Below are 12,193 nucleotides of genomic sequence, written 5' to 3' on the forward strand. Positions count from 1 at the left end.
CTTTGGAGTCTTGCCCTGCACATTTGTGGTTAAAGAGTCAGCCAAGGTTTTGAGAAGATTTTGTACATAATTCTGGGACCTCCCCTCTCTTATTACTCCTAACCTCCTGGGATCCACCCCCTCCAACCCACTTCAATTTCCAGTTGCTCTGGCAGCCCTGTACTCAAGCCTCTAATTCTTAAGTTGAATAAGTCTACTGTACTGCAGGTGGTGGATGTCTGCAGGTGAAAAGCCAGTTAAATGCGTATTATATCTCCTCCAGTTTGTGCCTATTTTTGGTTCTTGTGTGTGTGTGTGTGTGTGTGTGTGTGTGTGTGTAAGGGAGAAAGAGAGTTTAAAATCAGCAGAAGGTTTAGTCTGATACAAACTACTCTGCCATTACTCAAAGCTGTAAGCCTTTATTTATTTATTTATTTATTTATTTTTTGAGACAGAGTCTTGCTCTGTAGCCCAGGCTGGAGTGCAGTTGTGCAAGCTCGGCTCACTGCAACCTCTGACTCTTGGGTCCCGGTTCAAGCAATTCTCCTGCCTCAGCCTCCCAAGTAGCTGGGATTATAGGCATGTGCCAGCATGCCCAGCTAACTTTTGTATTGTTAGTAGAGACAGGGTTTCACCATGTTGGTCAGGCTGGTCTTGAACTCCTGACATTGTGATCCACCTGCTTTGGCCTCTCAAAGTGCTGGGATTACAGGCGTGAGCTACCATGCCCAGCTGCCTTTTTATTTTTTAAACATTATTGAGATTATATTGTATATTCTATTTGATAACATTTTGGTAAAGTTGAACAACATATTTTAGATATCATTGTGTACATATATTTTAATTGACTTTATGTCTTTTGTCTGATATATGGTGTTCCAACTCTTCAATAATAAGTCTGTAAAACAAAGATAAATTATAAATGGAACTGTAGGTTATGAATTAGGTCTCTTTCAATGTTTTTTGAGAGATACTAAATTAGTTTCTTTTGAATAAATCTCCTTAAGAGTGGAACACAAAGACTAGTTATATTTGGGTCTTAGAATTTAGCATTTCTACATGAATTGAAATAATCCTCTATAATGAACAGTTTGGTTGTTTTCAGTTTTTGCTATTACAAGCAATGATGCAATATACATCCTTGTACATTACTTTTCAATCTTTCCTATAGGATTATTTGTAGGAGTTGAAATGTTGAGTCAAACTAAATCTGCATTTATAATTTTAATAAGCAATTACCAATTACTACTTAATAAGCCTATATCCCCCAATAGTATTTGAAATTGTCTATTTCTTCACAATTTTAACAATATTGGATGTTTTCAACCTTTAAATCTTTCCCATAAACACAAACATGCACATAGCATTCTATAAAAGGGAGACTGTCAAGTCCTCTTTTGCTGTTCTTAATCTTGATTCTGAACTATATTAAATTTCTCCTTCTAATTTCCAACATTGTGGCTCAGTCTTAGAACAGGAAAATCAATACTGTCTCTGGGATCCTCACTCAGAAACAATTTGGATTCTCTGTCCAGGCATGCTGCTTCTGACTATACAGATGAAGCATCACTCCTGGTACAACCTGGTCCAGGGCTTTATTTCCTAGTGTTCTTCCACCATAGGTATTCACAATTTACCTCATTCCTTTCACATTCCCTCATTTACTTTTGAAATTTACTGCATTCCCTAAAATAGACACTTTTATCTTTGTAAATTAAGGTCCTATAATTGCAGTTGAACCATATCCCTGCAACAATTGGTTCAAAAGTCTTTTGTCAGTAAGAAATGTTCTAATATGCCTCAAGAATTACTGCCATAGCTTCCTTAACTTCCTTACTTAAACAAAAGTAATCATTAAGAGAGCAAATTACATATTAGATCAATATATATGTTGATCTTGGACTTCCAATTATATATATATATGTATGTATGTATATATATACATATATATATATACACACACACACACATATATATACACACACACACACATATATATATATGAAGGAAGGGTCAAATACAACTTAAAGATAGCAGATATTAAACACACACATTTTCTTGTACTTATGAATCCCCACTAACTAACATATAGGAAGGAAGCCCACGAAGGAAAGGATAATTGGAAGGAAAATGATAACCATAAAATGTTGTGAGTTAGAAAACAGAAAGAGGAAAGACAACTGACCAAGCAGGTCTAGGACAGCCATGTCCTAAGTGAGCAAGCTAAGTAGTAGCCCATTTTCTAAAATAGAACCATGAAGTCTCAAGAATTAGAAGTAGCAGAGGTTTATGAATTGGAAGTAAAGGGGAAGACAAAAGTCTAGGAGTCAGATAGACACAAATACATATGCTCCCATGCCCATATCCTAATGCTTACTTTGTGTGATCAGATAATTAACCCTTCTTTCCCTCAGCAGAAAATTGTGGTTTAAACTCTAGAGTGAGCAAAAACATAAGGTCTCTGAAGTGTGGGATACATGGCACAGTTGAGGGCAGTAATCATTTTAAAAGCAAGAGGACTAAATACTAAATGTTGAAGCCCTCTGCTATAGCTCATGGCCCTCTTCCATCGCTAGGTTCCCAGAAAACTGTGCAGGATCTTAGCAGATTCTTCTCTGAAAATATCTGGCAAACCAAAAGAAAAGATATTAGGATTATCCAACAAACAGCTCAGGCTGATAATCCTACAAGTGAGCTAATGGTCTTCAAGCCCCACCCACAATACGGAGTCTCATTCAGCTTCTTAGGGCCCCGATTTTAAATATAAATGAACAGACAAGGATCACCATTTAAAGAAAGCCTCTAATATGAAAGGCAGAGACTAAAAACAAAGAGATTAAAGTAATTTGGAGAAAACATAAATTAGATAAGAAGACAAAAACTCTCAGAGATCTAAGAGAATATATTGTAAACACAAAGCAATAAGATGCTATTTTGTAATGGCGTATTCATACAACAAAAGAGTCTTAGCAATTAAAAATATTATGTTATATATTAAAAATCCAGTAAGAAGGTTGGAAGGAAAGTTTGATTAAACCTTCCAAAGGATGACAAAAATCACATAAAATAAGAGAGAAAAGGTAAGTAAATTTAAGGATCAAGCCAGGAAGTCCAATATCCAAACACTATGAATCATAAAAAGAAAAGAGAGTAAATAAAATCATCAAAAAGTAATTTTATAAAATTTCAAACTGAAGGTCATTGTGAGATAAAAGTTCCTATCAAGTATCCAGCAAAATGAATAAAATATATTAGTTAAACCATATCATTGTGAAATTTAAGAACACTGGAGTCAAAGAAAAAATTCTAAAGCTTCTAGAGAGAGAAAAATTGGTTAGATGCTAATGAAAAATCAGAATGACCATTAATCTTCTCAATAATAATGCTGGAAACTAGAAGTAATTCTGAAGAAAAATGAATTTTACAGAAGTTTATACCCAGTCATGCTATCAAATAATATAAAGTCTTTTTCAGATATATAAGCTCTCAGACAAGATGCAATTGGAGGAGCTCCTCCACCAAAATAAAGGAGTAAAAAAACAAGAAAGAGAAAGATATTGGAATGCAGGACAAAGGGAATCCCACACAAGAAACAAGTGAAAGAAATCCCAGCATGATGTTGAGAGGAAATCTTCAGGGTAACAGCCATGTAGCAAGTCTAGAGGACAACTTACCTAGATTGGAGAAAGCCAGAAGACTGAGAAGGATCTAAGATGATGAAATTGATAGAATGCTTACATATGAACATTTTTGAGAGTTTAGGGATGAATTAATGATAACTCCTTAGAAACTAAACAAACAAGAAGAGAAATTGAGCTAAATCCAAAAGCTGGATAAGGAAAAGTCATCATAGTTCAAAATTTATATTGTCATATTAATACTGATCCTTCAAAATTGTGGTATAAATATTGGGATAATGAAGGGTAAGAAATATGTGCCCAGGGAAGCTGGGGGCATTTTCTGGCCATCTCGTCCTAACTAGGTAGATCCCTATACCATTTTTTCTTTGTTGAAGGGAAAGATGATATTAAAGCCTGAACTCAAAGTCATAGTTTTGAGATTTACTCACTTTACCCCAAGTATCTACCATATATACATGTTAATAAACTTCTATTAGTTTTTCTCTGGTTAATCTATCTTTTGTTACAGGGGTCAATCTCAACTAAGAACTACAAAAGAGTAGAGAGAAAATTATTTCTCTAAATCACTTTTCCTCCTCTACATTGTCAACAGAGAACAGAAGGAAAGAAGTTCTTGTAAGTACCAAACTGTGCCTGGAAATTCTAACAGTGAAGACACATACAGCCAGGTTTGTGTCTGAAGCACTCACCAGGAATCTTACATATTGGAACCATCACTACTCAAGAAAGCCCTGCATTACAGGGGAGGCCATCCTGCTTGAAGATCTGTTTATTTCATAGACAGTGAAGCAGGGAAGGGAATTCTTTGGATTTTTACTTGGGAGCCCAAAATTCAGACTGACCAACAGTGACCTCAGATAATCTTTGCTGGACTTCGCAAATTCAGAGGATAGACCGTGTCCCAATCCTATGGATGACTTAATAAGATGAGCTGTTTGGAAGGCAGGATACAGAACCCATCATCTCTAAAGAGCAGAAAGATTATTGCTCAGAGCGTAGAGTAGGCTAATGACATTTCGCGGTAGAAATGCTCCATAGGAACAGACGAAAGGGCTTGGGGTGGGGAAAGAGCAATGAGGACTCTTTAGAGAAGTCTAGAAGGAGCTCGTATTTTGTTTGGCCAGATAAAGTCAGAATACTCTCTAGATCACTCAGATACTAAGACAGCTTCGTAGTCCTGTCCCTGTAATTGTGTGAGAAAGAAAATTTAAACCATTTATCTAAAATCAGTGTTGCCAGCAGTGGGGTGTGGGATCCACCTGTCCTCCTTCTCCCTGAGAATCGGCTGTTCCTACATTTTCTCATGCAAAAAAGGCTATGGATGAAAGGTCATGAATGGAATGCTTTTCCATCAGCCTTGAGACAAATACCCGATTGAAAAACCCATGCCATGCCATGCCCTGCCCACAGACTGTCTCAGACAGGATTATGTTGGCTGTTTATTAAATACCACAGGGCAGTAATTGCAACCTCACTTTGCTCTGCTGTTTCCGTAGGACTTGACGGCTGGTGGCAGGCAGGACCTATTAAAGATCGTCTATTTTATTAATATCACTCATTTGTTCTCTGTAATGATAATGGGAGAGAGATACACTAAAAATCCAGCTGGTGAGCTGGGCACATGTTGATATGCAGCTGACATAGCCTTTCTGAGGCCCTGGACAATACTTCAGGGGCTTATTTAAAAAACAACTCATACAGTCCTAAGTTCAAAATCTGACACTGCTATGTATTTTAGTCAGATGACTTTGGCTGAGTTACTTAGCTTCCTTGAGCATCAGTTTTCTGACCTGTAAAGTAAAGGAAACAAGGCTAAAACTCCTAGTCTCAAAATGGCTCCTGGCTCCTGGCTCCTAAGATTGTCAAAGGATTAAATGATACAATGTACTTGAAATCCTCTTCCGTGTGCCAGGAGCGTAATAAATGCCTCATTATTGCCGCTTCCTTTCCTTTGTGTCCCCTTCCCTGCCTCTCTCTGCTCACTGTACCTGAGTGTGTTTTTCCTAAAGAATGGGTTCATTGAGACAAAACAGGAATTTAGTTAATTGGACATGTTCTAGCATTGCCCTAAATAAATACAGTCAGCCCTCCACATCCGATTCAACCAACTGTGGATCAAAAATGTTGAGAAAAAAACAATAAAAAATAACAATACAAATAAAAAACAAGACAGCGTAACAACTGTTTACATAGCATACATTGTATTAGGTACTGTAAGTAACCTAGAGATGATTTAAAATACACAGGAGGACAGACTGGCATGGTAACTCACATAATCCCAGCACGTTGAGAGGCCCAGGTGAGAGAAGTGCTTGAGTTCAAGACCAGCATAGTCATCTCTACAAAAAAATGTTTAAAAATTAGCCAGGCATGGTGGCATGTGCCTGGAGTCCTAGCTACTCGGGAGGCTGAGGCACAAAGATCCCCTGAGCTGAGGAGGTTGAAACTACAGTGACTTGGGATCACTCTGCTATACTCCAGTTTGAGCATCAGAGTGAGGTCCGGTCTCAAAATAAATAAATAAAGTATACAAGAGGATGTAGTAGGTTACATGCCAACACTACATCATTTTATACAAGCAACTTGAGCATCCATGGATTTGGCTTTCTGCAGAGGTCTTTGAATGAGTCTGCTATGGATACCAAGGGAGGACTGTTCCAGGATGCAGTTCCTGTACAGCCTATAAATAGGTGGGGGTTGGGGGAGCAGGGAAGGTGGTGCACCGGGCATCATCCTAGGCTATTGTTCTGAAAAGCTTTTCTGTGCTAACCATAGCAAGATCTCCTCACTGGAGCTTGGGATGTTTTGCTTTAGCCTCTACTGCTAGTCCTGGAACAGCAGAGCACCAAGGATGTGAGTGCTGGAACAGTATAGTCCAGGATTTGTTGATTCACTCCTCCAGCAAACACTGAAAGCCTGAGTACAAGCCGGGCACCATTCATTCATTTATTCATCATCAAATACTTCTATAACATTAATTCTGTGCCTAACACTCTTCTAAGCACTCAACAAATACTTTCTCATTGTCTCCTTATACCGGTGTTATGAGGGTGGTTCTGTTACTATCTGTGTTTCAGAACAAGGACGCTGAAGCACAGAGAAGTCACATAACTTGCATAAGAAACACGTGTAAGATGTTTTGACTCATGACAGTAGCATTTACGGTTCTCCATTGCTTGCCCCATACTGAGGAGTGTGCATACGTGTTTGTGTTTATACTTTCCTTCATTCACTGAGACCTTTGTTAATCATGACATTGTGTGCCAGACACTGCATTAGGAAAGGAGGGGCACACAAGACACAGGTGGGCCTCAGAGAGCTACATTTCAAGGAGGCAAATGCCAAGTGACCATCACTTTTATCCTTGACTTTGGAACCAGCAAAGAGAATTGGTTCGGGTCAAGAATATTGTCATTGTCATTGGAATAGGCTACTTCTTTAAATAAAATTAATGATGTTTATGGGGCACTAAACATGTGGCCTTTGTCCTTATATGGCTCATGCTAAGGAGTCTGTGTGGTGTGCTTGCACAGACCTTCCTGGTTCAGAAAAGAAAACGTGTGTGAGGCTAATGTTCCCATCAAAATCCAATAGGAGGCTGGGCATGGTGGCCCATGCCTGTAATCCCAGCACTTCAGGAGGCCGAGGATGGAGGCTCACTTAAGGCCAGGAGTTCAAGATCAGCCTAAACAGCATAGTGAAATCTCATCTCTACAAAAAATATAAAAATAAGCCAGGCATGGTGGCACACACCTGTAATCCTTGCCACTTGGGAGGTGAAGTGGGAGGATCACTTGAGCCTGGGAGTTTGACGCTATGGTAAGCTATGACTGTGCCTGCCTGGGCAACAGGGCAAGACCTTGTCTCTATATAAAAATAAACACATAAATAAAATCCAGCTGGGTATGTGGCCATAGCTCCAGTGTGTCGCAACTTCACATGTGTATCATTAATTAAGAACAGATTGTATTAGGTGTTAGGTATTTATTTTTACGTGTACTGTAAAATATATAAATAACACTGACCCATCATTTCAAGTATACTGCTGTTTGGAATAAATAAAAAAAAATTTTAGTGAATTAATTCAAAGAAAAATATTAAACTAATAATGGCACAGGTGATACTTTAGATACTGAAAATTAGCAAAGTGGTACTCAAATAAAGCATACAGTAGTGCTTATTGGAGGTGTTACTGGTATTTTGAGTGAGGCAATTCTTCATTCTGTAGGATTATCCCCAGCCCATGCCCATCACATGGCAGTAATGTTACTCCTAAGCCTCTGCCAGTGCGTGGTGACAGCTTCCCCCACACACGCACAAAAATTCCTCCACACATTTCAAAGGCCACATAGTAGAGGCCTGGGGGGATCTGGTATCACCTCTGAGTGGGAACTATCCCTAAACCAAAGCTAAAGACTTGTCAGATGCCCCGCTGGAAAAGTACACAAGCTATGTTTGAGTATTTTTGAAGTAGAATGAAGAGAAGATAAAAGTCAAGTTCAATTACCAGGTGGCTTAGTGGGGAAGGCACCACAGTAAGCAAATGAGAACCGAAACGAGAAGACAGCAAAGACATGAGAAGTCCTGGCAAGCTGGGGACACAGTGCAGAGGCCTGGGGCTATAGACAGAGCTTTCCTGGCTTGGGCCTGCTGTTATAGGGCAAGACCAGTTCCTTCCTGCTTGTCTTACAGGTGCCATCTGGCATCTGACAACGACCAGAGACAATGCCCACTGCCTGCTGAGGAACAGGCAATACAACTACTGCTTGAACATAAATGCAGTATGATTCCAAGCCAGGGGATATTTTGCAAGGATACAAGCCATATGATGAAAAATGTAACCAATTTATTAATCATTAAAAAGGAAAAGAAGGTTCCAGAAAACCATGGGTCTCTCTCCATGTGTCCCATAATATGCTGTTAACAGTGAGCATGAATTGTGGGAGGAGGGAAATAAATCAATGTTTTTTGCATACCACCCGAGATACTGTTCATATCCTTTTAAAAGTCTTGGTTATTACTGACTCCTTTGATCCAGTAGTTTTCCCATTACATCCGAAGGTTGAGTGTTCTCTACCTCAATGTGTCTGTAGGACAAAGATTTTCAAAGATGCAAATAGGTGGTGTCATGGAGGAGAGGTTTTCCAATGTCAGATAAGTTGGCAAAACACGTGTTTCTGATGTGGAGATTCACAGTACACACTGGCACTTTAAAAGTGTTGAGATTTCTTCCGTTCCCTTGGTAGTCTAAAGGGTGAAATCCAAACTCCTGGCCTGTTTTTAAAAATTAGCTGACTTGCCCCACCTTACTTAACAGATGTAATTTTCATGGGAGGCAGACTCACAACAACTGCTCCTCCTAGGCATCTTATCTTCACTTCCGGGCCCTCTCTCATCTTCCCCCACCCCCTAGCACACATTCTCCAAGCTTTCCACTGACTCCACACTCCCGGCAAGCCCCAGCTCAAGATTCATCTATAACTCCTATTCCCTACAGCAAACTTCCTCTCTACTGTGAAACTGTATCTGTACAAGATGGTGTCCTGTCATTTTGATTACTTCAGTGTTGCCTTGGAATTATCCCTGGGGAGCATGACACAGGCAGTGTGTAAGCCTCTTTGCCTATTTTCAACTTCTCATGGGAGTCTATTATTACCCCATGGGCCTTGTAGAAAAAAATACTGCCGGAGACATTACCTGGTGGACGTGCTGATGGCCTAGCTTTGTTCCTTTGTAAGACTACTTGGATTGTCTATGTCTCTAAGAATTAACAACCACTGGACAACGACTGAACGTATGTATCCACATTTTCTGTCTTTAATTAATTTGATGTTCTTCAAATTAAATGAAATACAGTTATGTGCCACATTACAATGTTTCAGTCAACAAGGGACCACTCCCTGCTCACTCAGCTCCATCTCAGACCCAGCTTCCAGGGACACATAGCTTGTGCACTGAGGTGGTGAGCAGTGGTCAGGTTCTGAATATAGTTTCTTTTCTTTCTTTTTTTGAAGACAGGGTGATATGGTTTGGCTGTATCACCACCCAAATCTCACCTTGAACTGTAATAATCTCCACGTGTCAAGGGCAGGGCCAGGTGGAAATCCTTGAATCCTGGGGGTGGTTCCCCCATACTGTTCCTGTGGTAGTAAGTCTCTTGAGATCTGATGGTTGTATAAATGGGAGTTTCCCTGCACAAGCTCGCTTGCCTGACACCATGTAAAACAGCTTTTGTTTCTCCTTTGCCTTCCACTATGCCTTTGTGAAGCCTCCTGAGCCATGTGGAACTATGAGTCCATTAAACCTCTTTCCTTTATAAATTCCCAGTCTTAGGTACCACATATACAATGGTGGCCCCATCAGATTGTAATGGAGCTGAAAAATTCTTATCTACTAGTGATGTCGTAGCCATTGTAATGTAGTGGCACAGCACATTGCCTTTTCTAGGTTTGAATACGTTTGGATATACAAATACTTACCATTGTGTTACCGTTGCCTACAGTATTCAGCACAGTAACATGCTGCCCAGGTTTATAGCCTAAAAGCCACAGGCTACACCATCTAAGTTTGTAGAAGTACACTCTGTGATGTTTGCACAACGATCACCTGATATATTTCTTGGAATGTATCCTTGGTATCCCTGCTGTTAAGTGACCCATTACTGTATCCAATACAACAGATTATATATTACAACTGTGTAATGTTGGAGGTGTTCAAAGTCAAAGGTAAGACTGTGCTCCCAGAAATGGAATATGACCTTTTACCTGCATGAATATTAAAAGTTTGTTTTTATTTTTAATATATTCTCTACCTTCTTTTTCCATTCCTATGGACTGCCCCTCCCCTCAATAAACCCAATAAACCTGCCTTTTCCATGGTCCTTTCCGCGTCTGTTAATAGTGATTCCATCCTTCAATTGCTCAGGACAAAAGCCTTAGTATTTCATAATCAAATTCCCTTGTAACATCACATCCAAATCCTTTGATTCTGCCTTGAAAATATATTCAGGGCCAGACATGGTGGCTTATGCCTATCATTTCAGCACTTTGGGAGGCCAAGGCAAGAGGACTGCTTGAGCCCAGGAACTCAAGACCAGCCTGGGCAAAAATTAGGTGGGTGTCCTTGTGCATGCCTATATTTCCAGCTATTTGGGCAGCTGAGGCAGGAGGATCGCTTGAGCCCAGGAGGTTGAGGAGGCAGTGGGCCATGACTGCAACACTGCACTCAGCCTGGGCAACAGAGTGAGACCCTGTCTAGTAGCCTCTTCTCATGCTGCTAATAAGGACATACCTGAGACCAGGTAATTTATAAAGGAAAGAGGTTTAATGAACTCACAGTTCCACATGGCTGGGGAGGCCTCACAAAGGCATGGTGGAAGGCACAGGAGAAACAAAGGCTGTCTTACATGGTGGTAGGCAAGAGAGCTTGTGCAGGGGAACTCCCATTTATACAACCATCAGATCTCATGAGGCTTACTTACTACCACGAGAACAGTATGGGGGAACCACCCCCAGGATTCAAGGATCGCCACCTGGCCCTGCCCTTGACACGTGGAGATTATTACAGTTCAAGGTGAGATTTGGGTGGTGATACAGCCAAATCATATCACCCTGTCTTCAAAAAAAGAAAGAAAAGAAACTATATTCAGAACCTGACCACTGCTCACTGTAAGGCCGGTTGCCTCACTGGGAGCACGGATGCACACCGCCCCCCCTTTTTTCTGAAAGTTCGGACAAGCCCAGACGAGCTCAGGCAAGCTCAGACATGCTCGGGCATGTTCCCTTCTCCCATGCTCGCACAGCCTGGCCTTCCCTTAAAGAGCCCAGTATGCAAACAAGGTCTTGTAACCCTAGCCTCTTGCTAACCAATAGCAGTCAAGTCTTATTGACCAATAGCAGTTGAGTCTTAATAGCCAATAGCAGTCGAGTCTTACTAGCCAATAGCAGCCAAGTCCTGTATGCAAACAAAGCCCTGTAACCATACCCAATGGTAATTCTGCTTTGCCCACACCCTGCTCTCCCAAACTAATCGAGCTATTCCACTCCCTATAAAACCCCATGTCTGAGAGGAGTCTGTATGACTTCTCCGGCCCCTTCTGTCGGACCGCAGAACCTCACCCGGGAGCCTGAATAAATTCTTCGCATTGGATCTTCTTGTGCTGGCCTCAGTTTCTTCCTTTTAAACTCGGCAAGAACAAACCTTACACTCACCACCTCAGTGCACAAGCTATGTTTCCCTGGAAGCTGGGTCTGAGATGGAGCTGAGTGGGCAGGGAGTTTATTAGGGGGTACTCTTGGGATCAATGCCTGTGGAAAGGGAGAAGTTGGGCTGTAAGGCAGTCACAAGGAAGAGGGCCTGAGTGGACTCCTTGAGGAGCTCTGAACCAGGATGGGCCTTAGGAGTTGTCCTGAGTCAAGATACAGGGCCAAGCCTCTGTAGCCGTCACTGACAAGCCTCCAGGAAGGGGAAGTGCCACTGGGCAAGAAAGCTGTCTTTAGCAGACGCAATTCTGGAAGAGGTGACAGCTAAAGGCCATCAGCTGGAGCTTCCCAGCTGCTGGAGGAATAAATGTT

At 40.9% G+C, this 12,193-nt stretch overlaps 1 protein-coding gene and 1 long non-coding RNA gene across 3 annotated transcripts in view; one reads left to right on the forward strand and one right to left on the reverse strand.

The window, feature by feature from the left end:
* The window catches only part of LOC135275358 (uncharacterized), a 40,947-nt gene extending 35,932 nt beyond the window's left edge, over nucleotides 1–5,015 (forward strand). Inside the window, exon 4 of the long non-coding RNA XR_010342943.1 lies at nucleotides 4,213–5,015. This is a non-coding gene — a long non-coding RNA (uncharacterized LOC135275358). The remainder of the gene's footprint in view (nucleotides 1–4,212) is intronic.
* The window catches only part of CRADD (CASP2 and RIPK1 domain containing adaptor with death domain), a 224,205-nt gene that overhangs the window by 20,821 nt on the left and 191,191 nt on the right, over nucleotides 1–12,193 (reverse strand). The window lies entirely within an intron of this gene.

This window comes from Aotus nancymaae, unplaced genomic scaffold (genome assembly GCF_030222135.1).
Source record: "Aotus nancymaae isolate 86718 unplaced genomic scaffold, 86718_ANA_hifiasm-v0.15.2.pri h1tg000016l, whole genome shotgun sequence".
Lineage (NCBI taxonomy): Eukaryota > Metazoa > Chordata > Mammalia > Primates > Aotidae > Aotus > Aotus nancymaae.